Source organism: Coregonus lavaretus, assembly GCF_964263955.1.
Source record: "Coregonus lavaretus genome assembly, chromosome: 35".
Lineage (NCBI taxonomy): Eukaryota > Metazoa > Chordata > Actinopteri > Salmoniformes > Salmonidae > Coregonus > Coregonus lavaretus.
The window spans coordinates 6,327,304-6,350,702 of record NC_140022.1 but is presented as its reverse complement, the minus strand read 5'-3'; the positions used below and the strand labels follow the sequence as shown (position 1 = coordinate 6,350,702).

The window sequence follows — 23,399 nt, the reverse complement described above, 5'->3', positions numbered from 1 at the left end:
TCGACAGAGTTTTCAACATGTCGGCTCAGGTATTCAAACCAGCGACCTTCCTGTTACTGTCCCAACGCTTTATCCACTAGGCTACCTAACACCCAAATGAAATAGCACCCACCCTGTATTCAAGAGCATGTTGTGTCTCAACCGATGGCAGGCACAACACAAAAAACTCAGATGATGTGGACTAGGGTCTGAGGTACAACATCTGCAAATAGAGATACGTGCTCCAGTAGTTCAGAGATGGAACTTGTTGAGAGTGAGGGTGTAGTACCTGCGGCGAGGACCACCAAGTTCGGGCCTCGTCCCAAGGATGATAAGGATGATTTTGGCCCAGTGGGAGTGAGATTTGCAGAGATAATGGATCCTGGCGTTTTGGTTAATCCATATGTGGTGTCAGGTTGGGTGGAGGAGAGGTTGAGGACTGTTGAGTTGGTGAAGGTAACTCGGAGTGGATTCATGATGATTTATTATGTTTCCTCCGCCCAGAGGGAGAGGGCGCTCCGGATTACGAGATTAGGGACAAGAATTGTGACGTGCTTTGCTCTCCGGAGCAGGGTGCCGTTGAAAGGAGTGATTACGGGGGTAGCATTAAGTGTTGAGGAGGAGCAGTTGAAATGGAAGATTCCCGGTGTCTGTGACGCCCAACGTTTGGTGAGCCGTAGATCCGGTGGGGAAACGGAGAAGACATCTGTTATGCTGAGTTTTGATGCAGAGTCGTTACCAGATAAGGTCAAGGTAGGACGTGTCAGTTATCCCATGAGAGCTTATGTTCTGAAAATATGACAATGTTTTAGGTGTCAAGGTTGTGGGCATATTGCAGCAGTGTGTAGGAGGGAGATGCATAGATGTGAGAAGTGTGCAGGAGGGCATGAGATGAAGGAAAGTGTGGTATCAGTGCAGAAAGTTGTGTGTGTGTGTCCGGTGACTGAAGGCAGATTGAGGTTGCCAGGGTTAGAGTAGTACAGGAAGTGTTGTATGGGGAAGCAGTGAAGAGAGTGGTAGAGGAAGATTGGTACCGGGTGAGGGATCCTGAGAGGATTCATGTGAGTAGGCAGAGACCAAGAGAGAGTGATGGGAAGAACATGTGCTTCAGTAAAGTGGGATTTTTTGCATTTATAGCCATGGTTGTTAATTGTACTGCAGAAATTGAGGGGGTGTTGAGTGGTACTTATATGTCCTCTCAGACCGTTGGTCTGGAGTAGGACTAGATATGGTTAAATAGTGGAATGGGGGGTGGATTTTTAGAGGGCTAGTAGGTGATAGGGCAATTTAACTTTTCCCCAAGTGTGTATTATTGTATCAAATAATATAATGTAGGTAGGCCTTGAATGGCCTCACACATCAGTATTGTAGGTGGCGGTGTGTGTGCACCTAAAAGTTAGATGCGTTCCGACAACCAAATCCCAAAGAAGAAGAAGACAAGGAAATTTGTGAAAGTGTGTTCACGCTCAACCTGTTTGCGCTCTTTGGTGCGCCAAACGGGTCTGGTAGATGTATTAATAGGCCTACAAGTGGCGTGGCGTGTAGTGTAGGCAAAGCCAATTAATCGACACAAAAAAGGAATTTATGGATCAGCTCTGGTGATACATAAGTGGATAATGCATAAAAAATGTAACGTTAATTAAGGCTATAGATACGGAAGCCTTGTACTGTGCAGCCACCTAAACCACGTAGTCCCATTGAACGTATTCTCTTTGTGTACACCGGACAATCTTTTTTGTTGTTGTATTTTACCCCCTTTTCGTGATATCCAAAATGTTCAATGGAATGACGTAAGTAATGAGGTTGGGCAGTGCAATACTTCAGTATCTATAGCCTAAATTAACGTTACAACATATAGCTATCACAATTAGTAATTGTTAGCTAGCTAAGTACCTATAAGGTGTCGTATACGTAAGGTTAAGAAGAAATGGATAAAAGGTATATTTATTTGTACGATTGGTGTTGTGAACTAACCACGTTGGTAGCTAGCTAACCAGTTAAACAGATGCTGTTGATAGATAACCTTATAACGTTGGGTACAAAGACAAAGCAAGACCCAAGTTATTGTAGTTAACTTAGCAGAAGTGTTAGTTAGATCTAGGCTAGCTAACGAATTCATTAGGCCTGCTTTTATTTTTATCTGATATGTAAATTAGCTACTTGAGCAACTAACGGTAGCTAGCTAGCGTTGCCTAACTTCCTTAACTGGCCAGCTGACTTATCTATAAGAACATAACTATGTCGAATTCTAAATTGTCAGGAGCTAACTAGCTGAAGTAGCCTAAACGTGGCCAATTATCTAGCTAGCTACTAGTTCATATGGCTGTGAGGAGCCTGACCTTGGTCTGTTAGACAGAGATGGATCATAGCTAACCAAACATTAATCATTAGCTAGCTTGCCAACCCACCCAAGGCACATAGGTTGAGTGTTGTCCCTCCCACGACGTTAGTCCACTCAACAAATGTAGCCTAACTTTCAGTATGTAGCAAGTAGGCCTGTCTAGGTAGTGAGGAAGGTCCCTGCTATCTCAAATAAAGTGGATAGGCCTGTACTTCAGAGACCTCTTACCGTTCGTCACCTGCTCTCACAAGTTAGCCTATAACACACACTTCACTGCATCTTTTGTTTTGGCTAGTTTATACGTAGACTACATTGTTGCTTTACACATACTTTTATATATGCATGCAGTCTAGTCGAAGGCATTTCAAGTACAGTAAAGTAACAGTTCCTTAGGCAGAGATAAAACTAGGCCTATGGAAAATGTGCAATGGGGAGGAACGTATCATCTGTTGCAACATGTCCTTTAGGTTGACTCTACTCCTTTGGAATGCACCCACCTGTCAGTGCCAATATGGGCCATTCACATCTGTATTATGATTGGTTGCTCAGCCTTTCTTTCATATTCAGCCAGACCACTGTGTTTATAACCCTGCTAGTCTTGTTCCCAGCCATAACATGTTCTATCACTACTCCACAGGTGCTGGTTGCCGGTTTGTGTCATCTTGTTGATGGAACTCCAAGGTATTAATATCAGTCATACGTTATGTTGTTGTTTGTTCTGATTCTGCATGTGCAACACGGCATATTGATGTCTGTGTCAGATGGATTCATTGGAGGCTAATTTTGATATCTGTGTTTTGTAGTCTCTTCACAGGAGAGAGTTGAAGGTTTTACAAGAGGGAAGGTTATTTTACCATGTCGGTACAATGCGATGCCTATTGAAGAGGTCACCATATTTTGGCGATACAAGGATGACCGTAATGTCTACAATATTGTCAGTGGAAAAGCAGACTTGAAAGACCAAGACCGTCAGTTCAGAGACAGAACCAGGATGTTCCCTGAGGAATGGGCAAAGGGCAACTTCTCTCTCCTACTGACTGATCTCAAGGACAGCGATAGTGGGAGTTATTCATGTTTCATACCAACAATGAACATTCTTCGTCAAGTGGAACTTTCGGTTCAAGGTTTGCATTACAACCAAGTTTAACATACAATTAATTGAGAATGGTCATGATTCAGCCTTAGCTTATCTATACAGTATTGGAATTTCCATTAACAGTTTTAAGAAGTTGATGATACCGTATGATAACTCAAGGAAAATGCATTGTTATTTCTTGAACTGCATTGTTGGTTAAGGGCTTGTAAGTAAGCATTTCACGGTAAGGTCTACACCTGTTGTATTCGGCGCATGTGACAAAGAGAATTTGGTTTGATTTGATTTGAAATGTCCCTCTTTATTTTACAGAGAAACCAACTCCTGAGCCTAAAGTTGATCCTAGGAGCAGCAGCATGAGTATCAGAGAGCTGAACCAGAGCCTCTTACTGTTTCTCCTCCTCAGTCCAACTCTCCACTTCCTTTGACTTACAGCACAGAAATTGGTCTTTGTGCCACTTATGAGACTGTTGACAAGTTCTGAGTGTTTAAACTGCTGAAATACGTATTTATTCTGACATGTATGTAATAGGAGACTGCAAATATACCTCTTGCTAGAACCACCTTTCAAGAGGTGAGGGAAAAAGTTTTTCCAAATTGCCTGTAGTCACAGTGTGTTTACTGATAGAACCACAGTAACTGCACTTATGTAAGTTTAGCTTTTTGTCAACTATATTTAATGCACTTTTAATACAATATTTATTGCTGAGTAAATGCATAATATTTTTTTTAAACCAGGGTCATATGTTAAATCGAAATTGGAAATTGGAAATGGCATAGAAATAGGATTTTGTCAGTGTGTCCCTCTTGTCAACAAGATGCAGGTTTACTTACCAAGTTATTGAAATATCTCCAGATCAGTCATTAATATTGTACTACCAAATGACAGATGTTTTGTTGAGAACTTGAGATTGAACATGTGCTGCACAGTGAAAATGTTATTTCAGTCAACCTTTCAATTAGAAAGTTGATTACTTGGACACCACAGTGTTATTAAAGGAAACATATTCACTTCCTCAATGCTCTTCATTAAAGAGTGTTTCTTTTAGCTTTTTGCAAACTATGGTTTGATCATGTGGTTGCACAGTGTGTTCAGACAGATGTCTGTTAGGAGGAAGTCATTTCAGTCTCAGATTTATCACAGCTCTGAAGATGTCGAGGATTGTTGCCTGTCTGTTCTGTAAGACCATTTATTTTTCTTATCTTATTTATTTGACATTCAATTTACAATAAATGAAGTGTCTCATGGATTATTTTCTTTTTAGGTGTTTTAAAACTGTGTGTTGGAGCTGAGGCTTTGACAGAGACACTGGTAGAACTTGGACACAATGCAACTCTGAACTGTTCTCTTACTGTAAATAATGTACACTGGTACATACAGCACCAACTACAGCCTCCACTGGCCATACTCCGCTCTTTCACTAGTAGTAGTCCTGCTGCTTTTTATTACAATAATCATTTTAGACAGAAATATTCATTAGAAACAGGAAATCGATTGTTAATACAGAATGTAACAGTAGATGAGAATGGAGTGTACTACTGTGCAAAGAAAGAAAGAGAGATTCTCCTATTCAGCAATGGAACCAGACTCATGACCACTGGTAAGTGCACATTTTATTCAATGATCAACATACTATATTTTGTGTAAAATATAATTTTGTGAAGTGTTTTTGTTCATGTTTAACGCAGCAAGGTGCAAGACCACTACAGACATTTTACATCCACTTTGAGTAACATAACTCAAAGTGGATGTAGGCTATACATATTTTCCATAACCCTGCAGGTCTCAAATCAATGAATGAAACAAGAAACACAAGTTTGAAGCTCCGTAAGTGGTTATGTGTTTATAATTTTTCTACTGATTTAATTGTGACTTGAATAGTCTGGAAGGTGTTTTAATGAGTGTAAATATATTGTGCTTATTTAGGCTATCAAATGTTGTTGAAATAAAATGCAGTACATAATTTTTATTTTTTTTGCCAATTTCAGTTGATCCTGAAGCCTCAGAGAAACCCAGAGACTTCAACACAATGTGGTTAAAAGGTCTTCTCATTGGATCTGGGGTCTTGAATGCAGTTCTCATTTTATTGGTGTCAGGTGTGTTTCTACACTCTTAAAATGGGGTTTGTTAGTAACCTAGTAACATATTGGTGGTACTGTGTGGCTCAGTTGGTAGAGCATGGCACTTGCATCGCCAGGGTTGTGGGTTTGATTCCCGGTGCCACCCATACGTAAAATGTATGCACTCATGACTGTAAGTCGCTTTGGTTAAAAGTGTCTGCTAAATGGCATATTATTTTATTTATTATCTAAAACTTTTCTTTAGACTGGATACCTTTCCTGCCTTTACATGTAATGTTAGGACTATCTGTTCCTGTACTTTTGTCTGCATGCAGACCCAAAACCCACTGCAATATGTAAGATGTTACTCAGTGATGTGTGATCACAATAGTCTATACTAATTCCATCTATATGGGTAATCTTAGCCATTTTAGTGCTGTGGAAGAGAGCTGCTTGCCAGAAGAACCATGACTCTCCTCCAACTCCTGAACCACCTGAAAGGGCAGACGGGCCAGAGGTCAGTATCTACATTTGTAGTGGGAATATGGATATCTGTATCTGTAGTGGGAATATGGATATCATAACATGTCTACATTTATGAGGGACAGGTGGTTTACACTCATATCCACATTGTTTTTCAGTATTGCTTGATACAGCTGGTACCCCCACCAAGAGGACCAAGGCCAGACCGCATAGCCTCAACTATTTACTCCAGAGTTCAGTTTCCAAATCCGGAACTCACAACTAGTGCTTAATAAGGTGCCAAATCTGTATCTACCCTTCCTCTTCAGTCTGGGTTTAATATATCTGGGCTATTATGATAATAGTTATGACTTTGGTGGATAATGTGAACTACAATATGACTTTGGTAGATAATGTGAATCAACTGTGAATATTCATATCTTTGTATACAGTATATAATGCTGCTCTTTGTCACTATGGTCTTTATACCAGTCAGCAATATCTTTCAAGGAAATTGTTACTTTTGTGTCTTGATTCATGTTTTTCATTATTCATTGCTGGAAATAAGTTTTCATTTGTGCCTGTCTTGAAAGTAAATATTCTCTTTTTTTGTGAAACAGTGAGGAAGAGGTTTGTGTATTTCTGTAGAAAAAGCCCCCAAGGCTTTTGTAGTGTATTGATGATGCATCAACCACACATATCCTGTTTGAGAGCTTAGCCGCTTACTGAGCAGCACACGTGTCCCAATTATTGTACAATTTACAATTTTTAATACTGACTTTTTCAAGCATTCAATTAAAGTTGGAAATGTTAAGTTCATTAAAGAGCCAACTGCATGTGCCCTATAACACCTTTGTGAGTAGAAAGTAGTGGTTGGTATATTTTAGTTGTTTAAGTTAAGACCACTGTAAGAAAGGTCATGTCAGTGTGCTGCACTTTTTTCAAACATCAGTGTGTTGCACGTTTTTCAAACTCTTCATGAAAAATACAACATTAAATCTCTGTTTTGGAATAAACCACCTCTTATTTGAAGTACTCTACCTACATTGCCTTCAAATTAAGATTGTCCACAAAACAAAGCATTTATAAACAGCATGTTTTAATGGCAGTGGTACCAGTAACCTATCACTAAATGGTCATCAAGGTCACAAGGTGTGTCTTAAAGCTAGAATCCTTAATTGAAACAATAACATAGTGGACACCCCGCCTCAATTTTGGTAAAAAGCCTAAGGATGGGCCTGGAGAAATGTAACCACTCAAATTTGTAGACAGAGCTATGGACAGCATCCATGATTTAAAACATTATAGTTTTAACCATGCTTTGAGGCTACACAGTGTTTATTTACAAACAAAGCTTATATTTTGGGTTCTGATGGGGTACGACAGTTGAACTAACTCATGAGGCATTTATAACTTATATTCCTCAAGAATCAATGGGCGTATCATTAATTTATAACAAAAGTCCAAAAATGGATGTAGCAACTAAGGATTCTAGCTTTAATACCAGATAGAGGGGCCTTTTTCAATAGAATTTCCTGCTCTGTATATTTGTACCTTTGACCTTCTGCATAATGCGAATGTGGTCATTAAGCAACAGATGAACTATGCTCACCACTTCCTCTTCACACTTTGCACAGTCTTGTGCTTCATGTGGAAACTTTAAGCAAGTTAACAATGACCTTACACATCATTATGTTTGTGTTTTTTTATAACTTTTTGAAGTTTTAACTTAGTTAACTTGACTACTTAAGTTAGGTGTTCCACTAGTAATGTAAGCTGAAAGCTAACTGACTATAAAGACATGCCTATATGAAGGGGGTCAATAAAATAAATTGCTATTGAATTAAAATTCAGTTATTGGATTTAGTAACTGTCAAATAAAATAATGTAGCCCTGCAATGAGTAAGACTATAGGCAAAGTGGACATGACTGTGATTGGTCTGACCTTTAGCACCCTTGTTTTTTCTTTAGGCTTACAGCAGCATAGAGCGCTCAAACAGACAGCTGCTACACAAACAGGAAACCAACCCAATCGACAACACACATTTGAGACGATGTTGAGAGTTGTGGGATATCTGTAAGACGATTGTTTAGATACTACATGTGATATTGAATGTGATTGAGAAGCAAATCAAATAGGTCATGTGTTTTGTTTATAGGTCTCTGCTGTCAGGGAGCTGATGGTTTGACAGTGACAGAGGTGGAACTTGGACATAATGCAACCCTAAACTGTTCTTTTAGTGTAGGTGAAGCATACTGGCACAGACATCGCCAACCACAGCCTCCACTGGCTATACTCCACTCTTTCAATAATAGTAGTCCTGCTGCTTTTTATTAATATTCATTAGAAACAGGAAATAGATTAATACAGAATGTAACAGTAGATGGATGATTGTGGACTGTTCTACTGTGCAAAGAAAGAAGACCAGTGTCTACTATTCAGCAACGGTACCAGACTCATGACCACCAGTGCACATTCAATTCAATTACAAATATATTTCATCAAAATATACATCTTTATTTAAATATATCACATTTTGAGTATTTATCCTCTCACAACATATGTTGAATGTGGGATGCAGACCAATTTTAACTTCCTCTGTTTATTACTGTTGTCCTTATTCTGTGACAAATGTATGATGTCTTGTAAATTTAAAAGTGGTTAAGAATAAATCAGGACATATAACATTGGCTGTGCAGTAAATCTGTTTTGTTTTCCCCAGAGGTTTATGCTGACTATCTAAACCAGACCTCCAACTGCAGGTAATTATTATTATTATTATTTTTTGGTCATTTAGCAGACGCTCTTATCCAGAGCGACTTACAGGAGCAATTAGGTTTAAGTGCCTTGCTCATGGGCACATCAACATATTTTTCACCTAGTTGGCTCTGGGATTTACTGTTGTCTGAATGTTATTCTGATCATTATAATCCTGGTTGAGAATGTAGCTGTTGCTTGTGTAATATTGATATAGACTTTTCCTATGTGGTTGGTTTATATTTCAGTACATAGCGTGACCTTGTCATGTCAGAACAGAAACTGTCTTTCAAAACTAAGACCACCTCAAGATGCAGACCAGTGGTAAGATACTTTTTGTAGAGCACCTGAACAGTTGCAGCATTCTCCCGGACCAATTGATTAAACCTAACAGTATCAAATACAGAAAAGCATCCAACATATCATGACATAACTTTGACTGTAGCTATGGTCTGTGTAAAATATGAATTGCACGGTTTGTTTTTTTATGAAATCAGTGACACAGCTCACAGCACAGTATAATGCATGCTGCCACAAGTGCAAGCTAACAACTCCAGCTAGGCCTAGTGTGTTATTGTATACATGAATGGTCAATCCCAGGGGCGCAACTTTGGTTTTAGAAGTGGGGGACATAAACACTCCAAACAGCCTACCCGACCTTTCGGAGGCGTCTGCATGGTCCTAAAGCACACCTAGCCTCGTTTTGTATCATATTCTAAGCATAAAACTGGGGACAGGACACAATTTCAGAATGGTGGTGGGACATGTCCCTCCCCGTCCCCAGTGAAAGTTGCTCCCCTGGTCAATCCATTAGTGTAACTATCTTCTAGTAAAATGTCATGATTACAGTATTCAGCTGCTGAACTTCCTTTTTGTTCTAAAGCTGTGACTTCTGTGGAAATGTTCAATGTAATGGCAGTGAAGATCACAGGAACAAAATAAACGTATGACTTATAGCCCACTCAATGTATGGTAAAGTAGAGCATCAGTTGTGAGAAAGATCACAGTGGAAAGTAGCACATCACACCACCACAAATATAGCACATGTAAATGGTCACAGGCTGTGGATTTATAACGTTATTTGTGCCTGTGATGCTTGTGCAAGAATTTTGTCTGGCAAGAGGTTGTCTGTTGCAATACAGTTTCATAATGAATGCCTTCACAGGAATTGTTACCCTGCCTAAACAAAGTTGTCTTAAACAAACAAACAAAAAACTTTGAGATAAGGTATCGCCTACACATGTCCAGTAACCAATGATGCAGTAATCACAAAACTCTTCAGATGGTCTGTCCTTGATGACACTTCATTTTCCCGGTTATGGCATGGCAAGGTTTGTGTGTGTGTTATGACAGGCTATAGGTGTTAGTTAAGGCAGGTTCCAGGGCCTGGTGCTATGGGGTCTACATATCAGGGAAATGGCTCCATCTACAGGGACTCTACTGGGCTTCCAAATACCCCATGTGACATCATCTCGGGCCAGTTAGGAGTGCTGCAAACAAACAAACTGTAGTCAGGGATTTGAGGTGAGGCAGTGTACACAAACATCTCAGCAACGTCTCTATAACATCTCAAGTACCACATCAATATAATCTAACGTTAATATAATCTGTGTAATATAACCTGCACTTTTTAGTCCTTATGTTTCATCCCCGGGACCACCCATACACAAAAATGTATGCACGCATGACTGTAAGTCGCTTTGGATAAAAGCGTCTGCTAAATGGCATATTATTATTATATGATTTTCAGTGATACACACAGTACTACACATTTTGACCGGGTACATTTTAACTGGTTGAACATTACCATCTACTGAAAATAGTAAGCACTGCAGGTGTTCCCACACTGTATCCTGGCTACCCAATAAAATAACCAACATAAACCAGGCATGAGGCAAAAGCCATAGTTCAGAAAAGAGGTGGAGAGAGTCATGGTGGACACCTTATGCTACCAAGGGAGTCAAGAGGTAAATCAAGTAAGTAATCTAAGGAGAGATAATTGACCAGTGGTGGAAAAAGTACCCAATTGTCATACTTGAGAAAAAGTATAGATACCTTAATGGAAAGTTGCTGAAGTAAAAGTGAAAGTCAGCCAGTAAAACACTACTTGAGTAAAAGTCTAAAAGTATTCGGTTTTAAATATACTTAAGTATCAAAAGTAACTGTAATTGTAAAATCTACTTAAGTATCAAAAGTATAAATCATTTAAAATGCCTTATATTGAGCAAAGCAGACAGCACCATTTTCATATTTTTAAAATGTATGGATAGCCAGCGGCACATTCCAACACTCAGACATTATTTACAAAAGATGCATTTGTGTTTAGTGAGTCCACCAGGCCAGAGGGAGTAGGGATGACCACGTGTTCTCTTGATAAGTGTTTGAATTTGAGCATTTTCCTGTCCTGCTAAGCATAAAAAATTGAATGAGTACTTTTGGTAGTCAGGTAAAATGTATGGAGTAAAAAGTACAATATTTTCTTTAGGAATGTAGAGAAGTAAAAGTTCTCAAAAATATGAATAGTAAAGAACATACACCCCAAAACACTACTTAATTGGTACTTTTAGTACTTTTACTTAGGTACTTTACACAACTGTAATTTACATTCTTAATCACGCAGCACATTGTCTTTGAGCACTGTACAAATAAAATCAGGTCCAGTGCGTCGCCTCACGTCACTTGTTGATCCTGTTCATGCATGCTGAACACACCGCTCGCATTACGTGTGCAAGTGTTGCAAAATAAATGTACACATACAGTGGGGAAAATTTTTATTTAGTCAGCCACCAATTGTGCAAGTTCTCCCACTTAAAAATATGAGAGAGGCCTGTAATTTTCATCATAGGTACACGTCAACTATGACAGACAAATTGAGGAAAAAAATTCCAGAAAATCACATTGTAGGATTTTTAATGAATTTATTTGCAAATTATGGTGGAAAATAAGTATTTGGTCACCTACAAACAAGCAAGATTTCTGGCTCTCACAGACCTGTAACTTCTTCTTTAAGAGGCTCCTCTGTCCTCCATTTGTTACCTGTATTAATGGCACCTGTTTGAACTTGTTATCGGTATAAAAGACACCTGTTCACAACCTCAAACAGTCACACTCCAAACTCCACTATGGCGAAGACCAAAGAGCTGTCAAAGGACACCAGAAACAAAATTGTAGACCTGCACCAGGCTGGGAAGACTGAATCTGCAATAGGTAAGCAGCTTGGTTTGAAGAAATCAACTGTGGGAGCAATTATTAGGAAATGGAAGACATACAAGACCACTGATAATCTCCCTCAATCTGGGGCTCCACACAAGATCTCACCCCGTGGGGTCAAAATAATCACAAGAACGGTGAGCAAAAATCCCAGAACCACACGGGGGGACCTAGTGAATGACCTGCAGAGAGCTGGGACCAAAGTAACAAAGCCTACCATCAGTAACACACTACGCCGCCAGGGACTCAAATCCTGCAGTGCAAGACGTGTCCCCCTGCTTAAGCCAGTACATGTCCAGGCCCGTCTGAAGTTTGCTAGAGTGCATTTGGATGATCCAGAAGAGGATTGGGAGAATGTCATATGAAACCAAAATAGAACTTTTTGGTAAAAACTCAACTTGTCGTGTTTGGAGGACAAAGAATGCTGAGTTGCATCCAAAGAACACCATACCTACTGTGAAGCATGGGGGTGGAAACATCATGCTTTGGGGCTGTTTTTCTGCAAAGGGACCAGGACGACTGATCCGTGTAAAGGAAAGAATGAATGGGGCCATGTATCGTGAGATTTTGAGTGAAAACCTCCTTCCGTCAGCAAGGGCATTGAAGATGAAACGTGGCTGGGTCTTTCAGCATGACAATGATCCCAAACACACCGCCCGGGCAACGAAGGAGTGGCTTCGTACGAAGCATTTCAATGTCCTGGAGTGGCCTAGCCAGTCTCCAGATCTCAACCCCATAGAAAATCTTGGAGGGAGTTGAAAGTCTGTGTTGCCCAGCGACAGCCCCAAAACATCACTGCTCTAGAGGAGATCTGCATGGAGGAATGGGCCAAAATACCAGCAACAGTGTGTGACAACCTTGTGAAGACTTACAGAAAACGTTTGACCTGTGTCATTGCCAACAAAGGGTATATAACAAAGTATTGAGAAACTTTTGTTATTGACCAAATTCTTATTTTCCACCATAATTTGTAAATCAATTCATTAAAAATCCTACAATGTGATTTTCTGGAATTTTTTTCCTCATTTTGTCTATCCTAGTTGACTTGTACCTATGATGAAAATTACAGGCCTCTCTCATCTTTTTAAGTGGGAGAACTTGCACAATTGGTGGCTGACTAAATACTTTTTTTCCCCACTGTACATGTTATTCAATAATTGCATCCAAACTGCTCACATGCATCAACAGGCGACTTCGTAGCCAGGCACTAAAATAGAACTTGGTTCTATTTGTGAAGCTTGAAGCGCTGCAAGTCCCGCCTCTCCCATCTCTTCATTTGTTTTTAGGAGCATATACCCACGTGGGTGATTGAAAGATTAACTGAGGTCCACTCTCCAGTCCAGTTGGTGGTGGTAATGTACCTTAAAGTTGGTTGCCAACCACCATTTAAAGTCCAAAGAAGAAGAAGAAGCATGAAGGAGGAGAGATTAATAGAAACTAACTGGGTTTACACTTCTATTTGTGGATTAATTGTCGAGTATAGGACCTTGTGCATTTTAGGCAAAATAATAACCCAATGTTTATATCCCAGGACAAACTAGCTAGCAACAGCAAGCTAGCTAGCTAAATTGCCATGAATGTTTAATGCTTTTCGACCTGTCCCCAAATTAATATAGTTGGTTCGGAGTTTGTTTGATATTTCAACCTGCGTGTCCTGATCACGTCTGGTGTGGATGGACAAAATCAACATGCGTGCGATGGTGCACCCGGACGCACGCGCACGCCTGGTCTAGTCAGCATGTAAAAAAGGCGCATGAACGCTATGTACCAGAGACAGATAATCTCTATACATTACTCACTTTCCATACATAGTACATTGACCTTCAGCTTTTAAAGTGTCTTGAGAGTGATAGGTTTAAGTTATAGAAGAGTCTGGGGCTGCGTCTCAAATGGTACCCTATTCCCCTTAGTGCCCTACTTTTGACCAGAGTCCTATGGTCAAAAGAAGTGCATTGATTATATAGGCAATAGTGTACCATTTGGGATGCACTTTTGGAGAATGTGTGACCGACAATGTCCAACTCAAAACGTTTCAGTATTTTAGTTATACTGTATACTTGCCAGCTATACCTTTGGGTAAATCTATTTGAATTCAATCTTTTTTTTGCAGCACCACTTTTGATTTGAACGAAACCTTGTCTTCATCACTGGAAAAGATAAACGGTTGAGATTGATTTCATTTAAAAGCTTAGAAACAGGGTTGTCAAACTATTCTATAATTTCGGGGGGGAAATGGTTTTTAATAAAAATGTAATCTTTTAACCTTTAATGTAGATGAACTCTGATTTATTTCATGTTCGCAATCGTATATGTTGTAGCTTAGACCCCATTTTACATGATCTAAGGTTTTGGTGTTGTGCCCGCCATCGATTGAGACACAACATGCTCTTGAATACAGGGTGGTGTCATTTTTGGCTGATAAATCTGCTAAAATATAAATAAAATGGAACCACAAAGATGGTTGGAGGTCCAAACATCAAAGAACGTTGACTTGAATGGGAATATCTGTTGTTTTAAATTATACTGTCAGTCCTCCATAGGAAACCTATTGAAATCATATAAATATAGATTATAGAATGTACATTATCATTTAAGTTGATATTCAAAAGTGGATGGACCGGCGTTCATCTTTGTGGTAGTAATTAGAAGTTTCAATTCAATTTTCATTTCAATGATTTCTATGATTGAAAAACAAAACAGTTATGTTTTATTATCAAATACACTGGATAGGTGCAGTGAAATGTCTTGATTTACAGGGTCAGCCATTTTAGTACGGCGCTCCTTTGAAAAAATGTGGATTAAGTGCCTTGCTCAAGAACACATCGACAGAGTTTTCAACTTGTCGGCTTGTTTTCAACTTGTCGGCTCAGGTATTCAAACCAGCGACCTTTCTTCAAATGAAATAGCACACACCCTGTATTCAAGAGCATGTTGTGTCTCAACCGATGGCAGGCACAACACAAAAAACTCAGATGATGTGGAATAGGGTCTAAGGTACAACATCTGCAAATATGTATATATTATTGAAGGTGTTTTTAGATAATTTACGCTAAAGTTGAAAGGTTATATCATTTTTATTAAAACACTTTTTTTCCCCAGAAATAATTAGTTTGACACACCGTTACTGTTTGTAAGCTTAAATGATTTGTAAGCTTTTACCTGATAACAAACTCAATTGTTTATATTTTCCAGTGATGAAGACATGCATGTCTCATGGTATGCAAAATGGGTAATACATGTAATATGACGTCTCCAAGTAAGCTTTTCAAGCCATAGCCCCAAATACTTAAATTATTTTAGCCTTTCCATTAATTCTCCATATAATCGAACACTGACATATTCCTTTATCTTTTTGTTAGCAAACAACATGTGGTAGGATTTAGATAAAGATAACTTGAAACCCCATGATATGGACCATTCCTCTACTGCTACAACAGTATTTTCTCTATTACATGAGGAATATTCCTTGCCCTTTTCCAAATGGCACCATCATCTGCATAAAAGGCCGCCCCTATACCCTGTCCGATATTGCCAAACATATCATCAATCATCAACGTGAATAAGATAGGACTAATAGCACTACCCTGTGGAGTTCCGTTTTCCCTCGATAACTTCGATTCCACCCTGACCTGGAAGATTTGGTCAAACAAGTAATCCATAATCCAGTTGGACATTCTCCCACTGCCCACTTATACCCATTCCATTCAATTTAATCAGTACACCTTCCCGTCACATTGTACAGTGGGGAAAAAAAGTATTTAGTCAGCCACCAATTGTACAAGTTCTCCCACTTAAAAAGATGAGAGAGGCCTGTAATTTTCATCATAGGTACACATCAACTATGACAGACAAATTCAGAGAAAAAAATCCAGAAAATCACATTGTAGGATTTTTAATGAATTTATTTGCAAATTATGGTGGAAAATAAGTATTTGGTCACCTACAAACAAGCAAGATTTCTGGCTCTCACAGACCTGTAACTTCTTCTTTAAGAGGCTCCTCTGTCCTCCACTCGTTACCTGTATTAATGGCACCTGTTTGAACTTGTTATCAGTATAAAAGACACCTGTCCACAACCTCAAACAGTCACAATCCAAACTCCACTATGGCCAAGACCAAAGAGCTGTCAAAGGACACCAGAAACAAAATTGTAGACCTGCACCAGGCTGGGAAGACTGAATCTGCAATAGGTAAGCAGCTTGGTTTGAAGAAATCAACTGTGGGAGCAATTATTAGGAAATGGAAGACATACAAGACCACTGATAATCTCCCTCGATCTGGGGCTCCACGCAAGATCTCACCCCGTGGGGTCAAAATGATCACAAGAAAAGTGAGCAAAAATCCCAGAACCACACGGGGGGACCTAGTGAATGACCTGCAGAGAGCTGGGACCAAAGTAACAAAGCCTACCATCAGTAACACACTACGCCGCCAGGGACTCAAATCCTGCAGTGCCAGACGTGTCCCCCTGCTTAAGGCAGTACATGTCCAGGCCCGTCTGAAGTTTGCTAGTGCATTTGGATGATCCAGAAGAGGATTGGGAGAATGTCATATGGTTAGATGAAACCAAAATAGAACTTTTTGGTAAAAACTCAACTCGTCGTGTTTGGAGGACAAAGAATGCTGAGTTGCATCCAAAGAACACCATACCTACTGTGAAGCATGGGAGTGGAAACATCATGCTTTGGGGCTGTTTTTCTGCAAAGGGACCAGGACGACTGATCCGTGTAAAGGAAAGAATGAATGGGGCCATGTATCGTGAGATTTTGAGTGAAAACCTCTTTCCATCAGCAAGGGCATTGAAGATGAAACATGGCTGGGTCTTTCAGCATGACAATGATCCCAAACACACCGCCCGGGCAACGAAGGAGTGGCTTCGTAAGAAGCATTTCAAGGTCCTGGAGTGGCCTAGCCAGTCTCCAGATCTCAACCCCATAGAAAATCTTTGGAGGGAGTTGAAAGTCTGTGTTGCCCAGCGACAGCCCCAAAACATCTCTGCTCTAGAGGAGATCTGCATGGAGGAATGCGCCAAAATACCAGCAACAGTGTGTGAAAACCTTGTGAAGACTTACAGAAAACGTTTGACCTGTGTCATTGCCAACAAAGGGTATATAACAAAGTATTGAGAAACTTTTGTTATTGACCAAATACTTATTTTCCACCATAATTTGCTAATAAATTCATTAAAAATCCTACAATGTGATTTTCTGGAATTTTTTTCCTCATTTTGTCTGTCATAGTTGACGTGTACCTATGATGAAAATTACAGGCCTCTCTCATCTTTTTAAGTGGGAGAACTTGCACAATTGGTGGTTGACTAAATACTTTTTTCCCCCACTGTATATATGCTTTTTTAATGTCAAAATATACTATTGACATCACTTGCTTGCCAATGCTTTGGTCACCTCACTACTTACTGTAACCAATTCATCAAGGGTATCCTTCCTTTTCTGATTCCACTCTGGTATGGACTTAATAGACCCCTATGTTCCAGATTATACATCAGTCTACCTACAGTCAACTTTTCCATTAATTTACAGAGATTTGATGTAAGTGCAATAGGTCTATACCTAGCAGGACTTGATGGATCTTTACCAAGCTTCATAAAAGGCAACACCACAGCATGTTTCCATCCTGATGGTAACACTCCTGTCCTCCATATTTTGTTAAATAAACTCAAAATCTTTCCCAAAACTTCTGTAGGCAGATGTTTAAACATAATGTAGCATAATCGATCCTCACCTGGAGCAGTGCAACCACACCCCATCCAAAGCCCTGTCTCCTGAGTGGCGCAGTGGTCTAAGGCACTGCATCACAGTGCTAGCTATGCCACTAGAGATCCTGGTTAGAATCCAGACTCTGTCGCAGCCGGCCGTGACCGGGAGACTCATGGGCGGCGCACAATTGGCCTAGTGTCGTCCAGGGTAGGGGAGGGAATGGCCGGCAGGGATGTAGCTCAGTTGATAGAGCATGGCGTTTGCAACGCCAGGGTTGTGGGTTCGATTCCCACGGGGGACCAGTATGAAACAAATTAAAAATAGAATATGTATTCACTAACTGTAAGTCGCTCTGGATAAGAGCGTCTGCTAAATGACTAAAATGTAAATGTATAAAATGTTCTTTCAAACATGATGAATTCAGCAGCCAGTGATTCTCCAGAATCACACATAGCGTATTACGGTATACATCTTCATGCATTCTTAGCTTTTCTTCCTTACGTCTTTTACATTCATTACCTAAGGTTTTGTCTAGAAGGGATACAGCTTTTGTCAAAAGTGACTCGTCACAGCAAGTTTAGGAGAACTTGCTTTAACGTAGCAGGTTAGGAGAATTAGGTTAAGGTTAGGAAAGGGATTAGGGTTAGCTAAAATGCAAAATGTTTTACTTTTCACGTCAATTTGACTGAAGCTGTATCTAGACATGACCCCTCATGACAAGAGTGAGGATGAATTAAATGTTGTGGCAGGTGCAGTGATGACTGCTGAGAAGAAAATAGAGATACGTGCTCCAGTAGTTCAGAGATGGAACTTGTTGAGAGTGAGGGTGTAGTACCTGCGGTGAGGACCGCCGAGTTCGGGCCTCGTCCCAAGGAAGATAAGGATGATTTTGGCCCAGTGGGAGTGAGATTTGTAGAGAGAATGGATCCTTGCTTTTTGGTTGATCCATATGTGGTGTCAGGTTGGGTGGATGAGAGGTTGGGTACTGTTGAGTTGGTGAAGGTAACTCAGAATGGACTCGTGATGATTTATTGTGTTTCCTCCGCCCAGAGGGAGAGGGCGCTCCGGATTACGAGATTAGGGACAAGAATTGTGACATGCTTTGCTCTCCGCAGCAGGGAGCTATTGAAAGGAGTGATAACAGGGGTGGCATTAAGTGTTGAGGAGGAGCAGTTGAAATGGAAGATTCCCGGTGTCTGTGACGCCCACCGTTTGGTGAGCCGTAGATCCGGTGGGGAAACGGAGAAGACATTATCTGTCATGCTGAGTTTTGATGCAGAGTAGTTACCAGATAAGGTCAAGGTAGGACGTGTCAGTTATCCCGTGAGAGTTTATGTTCCGAAAATATTACAGTGTTTTAGGTGTTAAGGTTATGGGCATTTTGCAGCAGTTTGTAGGAGGGAGATGCATAGATGTGTGCAGGAGGGCATGAGACGAAGGAATGTGTGGTATCAGTGGAGAAAGTTGTGTGTGTTAGTTGTGGGGGTGATCATGGGGCTGGAGATCGGAGGTGTCTGGTGAGAGAAAGGCAGATTGAGGTTGCCAGGGTTAGAGTAGTACAAAAAGTGTCCTATGCCGAAGCAGTGAAGAGAGTGGTAGAGGAAGATGGGTACCGGGTGAGGGATCCTGAGAGGATTCATGTGAGTAGGCAGAGACCGAGAGTGATGGGAAGAATATGTGCTTCAGTAAAGTGGGATTTTTAGCATTTATAGCCATGGTTGTTAATTGTTCTGCAGAAATTGATAGAAAGTCACAGAAAATAGAGGTTGTGGTGGCAGCTGCAGGGGGTGTTGAGTGGTAGTGATATGTCCTCTCAGACCGTTGGTCTGGACTAGGACTAGATAGGGTTAAATAGTGGAATGGATTTTGAGAGAGGGCTAATAGGTGATAGGGCAATTTTCCTTGTCCCCAAGTTTGTATTATTCTATCAAATAATATAATGTAGGTAGGCCGTGAATGGCAGTAGGTGGCGGTGTGTGTGCACCTAAAAGTTAGATGTGATCCGCCAACCAAATCCCAAAGAAGAAGAAGACAAGAAAATTGGTGAAAGTGTGTTCACGCTCAACCTGTCTGCGCTCTTGGTGCGCCAAACACGTCTGGTAGATTTATTAATAGGCCTACAAGTGGCGTGGCGTGTACTGTAGGCAAATCCAATTAAGCCACAAAAAACATGTGTTTATGGATCAGCTCTGGTGATACATAAGTGGATAATGCATTGCAAACGTGTAACGTTAATTGAGGCTATAGATACGGAAGCCTTGCAATGCGTATCCACGTCATACATTGGACAATCTTTTTTGTTGTTGTATTTTACCCCCTTTTCGTGATATCCAATACGTTCAATGGAATGACGTAGGTTATGAGGTTGCGCAGTGCAAGACTTCCGTATCTATAGCCTAAATTAAAGTTACAACATATAGCTATCACAATTAGTAATTGCTAGCTAGCTAGTTTAGCACCTATAACGTGTCGTATACGTAAGGTCAAGAAGAAATGGATAAAAGGTAGATTTATTTGTACGATTGGTGTTGTGAACTAACCACGTAGGTAGCTAGCTAACCAGTTAAACAGATGCTGTTGATAAATAACCTTATAACGTTGGCTACAAAGACAAAGCAAGACCCAAGTTATTGTAGTTAACTTAGCAGAAGTGTTAGTTAGATCTTGGCTAGCTAACGAATTCATTAGGCCTGCTTTTATCTTTATTTGATACGTAAGTTAGCGTTGCCTAACTTCCTTAACTGGCCAGCTGACTTATCTATAAGAACATAACTATGTCGAATTCTTAATTGTCAGGAGCTAACTAGCTGAAGTAGCCTAAACGTGGCCAATTATCTAGCTAGCTACTAGTTCATATGGCTGTGAGGAGCCTGACCTTGGTCTGTTAGACAGAGATGGATCATAGCTAACCAAACATTAATCATTAGCTAGCTTGCCAACCCACCCAAGGCACATGCGTTGAGTGTTGTCCCTCCCACGACTTTAGTCCACTCAACAAATGTAGCTAGGGAGCCTAACTCTCAGTATGTAGCAAGTAGGCCTGTCTAGGTAGTGAGGAAGGTCCCTGCTATCTCAAATAAATTGTATAGGTCTGTACTTCAGAGACCTCTTACCGTTCGTTACCTGCACTCACAAGTTAGCCTATGACACACACTTCACTGCATCTTTTGTTTTGGCTAGTTTATACGTAGACTACATTGTTGCTTTACACATACTTTTATATATGGATGCAGTCTAGTCGAAGGCATTTCAAGTACAGTAAAGTAACAGTTCCTTAGGCAGAGAAAAAACTAGGCCTATGGAAAATGTGCAATGGGGAGGAACGTATCATCTGTTGCAACATGTCCTTTAGGTTGACTCTAATCCTTTGGAATGCACCCACCTGTCAGTGCCAATATGGGCCATTCACATCTGTGTTATGATTAATTGCTCAGCCTTTCTTTCATATTCAGCCAGACCACTGTGTTTATAACCCTGCTAGTCTCGTTCCCAACCATAACATGCTCTATCACTACTCCACAGGTGCTGGTTGCCAGTTTGCGTCATCTTGTTGATGGAACTCCAAGGTATTAATATCAGTCATACGTTATGTTGTTTGTTCTTATTCTGCATGTGCAAAACGGCATATTGATGTCTGTGTCAGATGGATTCATTGGAGGCTAATTTTGATGTCTGTGTTTTGTAGTCTCTTCACAGGAGAGAGTTGAAGGTTTTACAAGAGGAAAGGTTATTTTACCATGTCGGTACAATGCGATGCCTATTGAAGAGGTCACCATATTTTGGCGATACAAGGATGACCGTAATGTCTACAATATTGTCAGTGGAAAAGCAGACTTGACAGACCAAGACCGTCAGTTCAGAGACAGAACCAGGATGTTCCCTGAGGAATGGGCAAACGGCAACTTCTCTCTCCTACTGACTGATATCAAGGACATCGATAGTGGGAGTTATTCATGTTTCATACCAACAATGCACATTCTTCGTCAAGTGGAATTTTCTGTTCAAGGTTTGCATTACAACCAAGTTTAACATACAATTAATTGAGAATGGTCATGATTCAGCCTTAGCTTATCTATACAGTATTGGAATATCCATCAACAGTTTTAAGAAGTTGATGATACAGTATGATAACTCTAAGGAAAATGCATTGTTATTTCTTGAACTGCATTGTTGGTTAAGGGCTTGTAAGTAAGCATTTCACGGTAAGGTCTACACCTGTTGTATTCGGCGCATGTGACAGAGAATTTGGTTTGATTTGATTTGAAATGTCCCTCTTTATTTTACAGAGAAACCAACTCCTGAGCCTAAAGTTGATCCTAGGAGCAGCAGCATGAGTATCAGAGAGCTGAACCAGAGCCTCTTCCTGTTTCTCCTCCTCAGTCCAACTCTCCACTTCCTTTGACTTACAGCACAGAAATTAGTCTTTGTGCCACTTATGAGACTGTTGACAAGTTCTGAGTGTTTAAACTGCTGAAATACGTATTTATTCTCAAATGTATGTAATAGGAGACTGCAAATATACCTCTTGCTAGAACCACCTTTCAAGAGGTGAGGGAAAAAGTTTTTCCAAATTGCCTGTAGACACAGTGTGTTTACTGATAGAACCACAGCAACTTCTGCACTTATGTAAGTTTTGCTTTTGTCAACTATATTTCATGCACTTTTAATGCAATATTTGTTGCTGACAAATGTATAAAGTTTTTTTCAACCCAGGGTCATATGTAAAATCAAAATTGGAAATTGGAAATGGCATAGAAATATGATTGTGTCAGTGTGTCCCTCTTGTCAACAAGATGCAGCTTTACTTACCAAGTTATTGAAATATCTCCAGATCAGTTATTAATATTGTACTACCAAATGACAGATGTTTTGTTGAGAACTTGAGATTGAACATGTGCTGCCCAGTGAAAATGTTATTTCAGTCAACCTTTCAATTAGAAAGTTGATTACTTGGACACCACAGTGTTATTAAAGGAAACATATTCACTTCCTCAATGCTCTTCATTGAAGAGTGTTTCTTTTAGCATTTTGCAAACTATGGTTTGATCATGTGTTTGCACAGTGTGTTCAGATAGATATCTGTTAGGAGGAAGTCAGTTTAGTCTCAAAGATATATCACAGCTCTGAGGATGTCGAGGATTGTTGCCTGTCTGTTCTGTAAGACCATTTCTTATTTTTAGCTTATTTCATTTACATTTCTTTGACTATAAATGAAGTGTCTCATGGATTATTTTCTTCTTAGGTGTTTTAAAACTGTGTGTTGGAGCTGAGGCTTTGTCAGAGACACTGGTAGAACTTGGACACAATGCAACTCTGAACTGTTCTCTTACTGGAACTGATGTACACTGGTACATACAACACCAACTACAGCCTCCACTGGCCATACTCCGCTCTTTCACTAGTAGTAGTCCTGCTGCTTTTTATTACAATCATCATTTTAGACAGAAATATTCATTAGAAACAGGAAATCGATTGTTAATACAGAATGTAACAGTAGATGAGAATGGAGTGTACTACTGTGCAAAGAAAGAAAGAGATATTTTCCTATTCAGCAATGGAACCAGACTCATGACCACTGGTAAGTGCACATTTTATTCAATGATCAACATACTATATTTTGTGTAAAATATAATTTTGTGAAGTGTTTTTGTTCATGTTTAACGCAGCAAGGTGCAAGACCACTACAGACATTTTACATCCACTTTGAGTAACATAACTCAAAGTGGATGTAGGCTATACATATTTTCCATAACCCTGCAGGTCTCAAATCAATGAATG

The 23,399-nt window shown here is 40.0% G+C and overlaps 3 long non-coding RNA genes across 4 annotated transcripts; all 3 read left to right on the top strand.

The window, feature by feature from the left end:
• Positions 1-1,456: 1,456 nt before the first annotated feature.
• On the top strand, positions 1,457-4,661 carry LOC311109640. Of its 2 annotated transcripts, none has more exons than XR_014610617.1 (4): positions 1,457-1,917; positions 2,958-3,001; positions 3,124-3,444; positions 3,726-4,661. It is a non-coding gene; the product is annotated as an uncharacterized lncRNA (long non-coding RNA). The 2 variants fall into 2 exon arrangements; XR_014610618.1 differs by having other exon boundaries at positions 1,459-1,769.
• A 741-nt stretch (positions 4,662-5,402) lies between these two features.
• On the top strand, positions 5,403-6,978 carry LOC311109641. Its single transcript, XR_014610619.1, has 3 exons — positions 5,403-5,510; positions 5,900-5,991; positions 6,116-6,978. It is a non-coding gene; the product is annotated as an uncharacterized lncRNA (long non-coding RNA).
• A 14,077-nt stretch (positions 6,979-21,055) lies between these two features.
• Positions 21,056-22,514, top strand: LOC311109724. Its single transcript, XR_014610623.1, has 3 exons — positions 21,056-21,187; positions 21,307-21,627; positions 21,908-22,514. It is a non-coding gene; the product is annotated as an uncharacterized lncRNA (long non-coding RNA).
• The last annotated feature ends 885 nt before the right edge of the window (positions 22,515-23,399 follow it).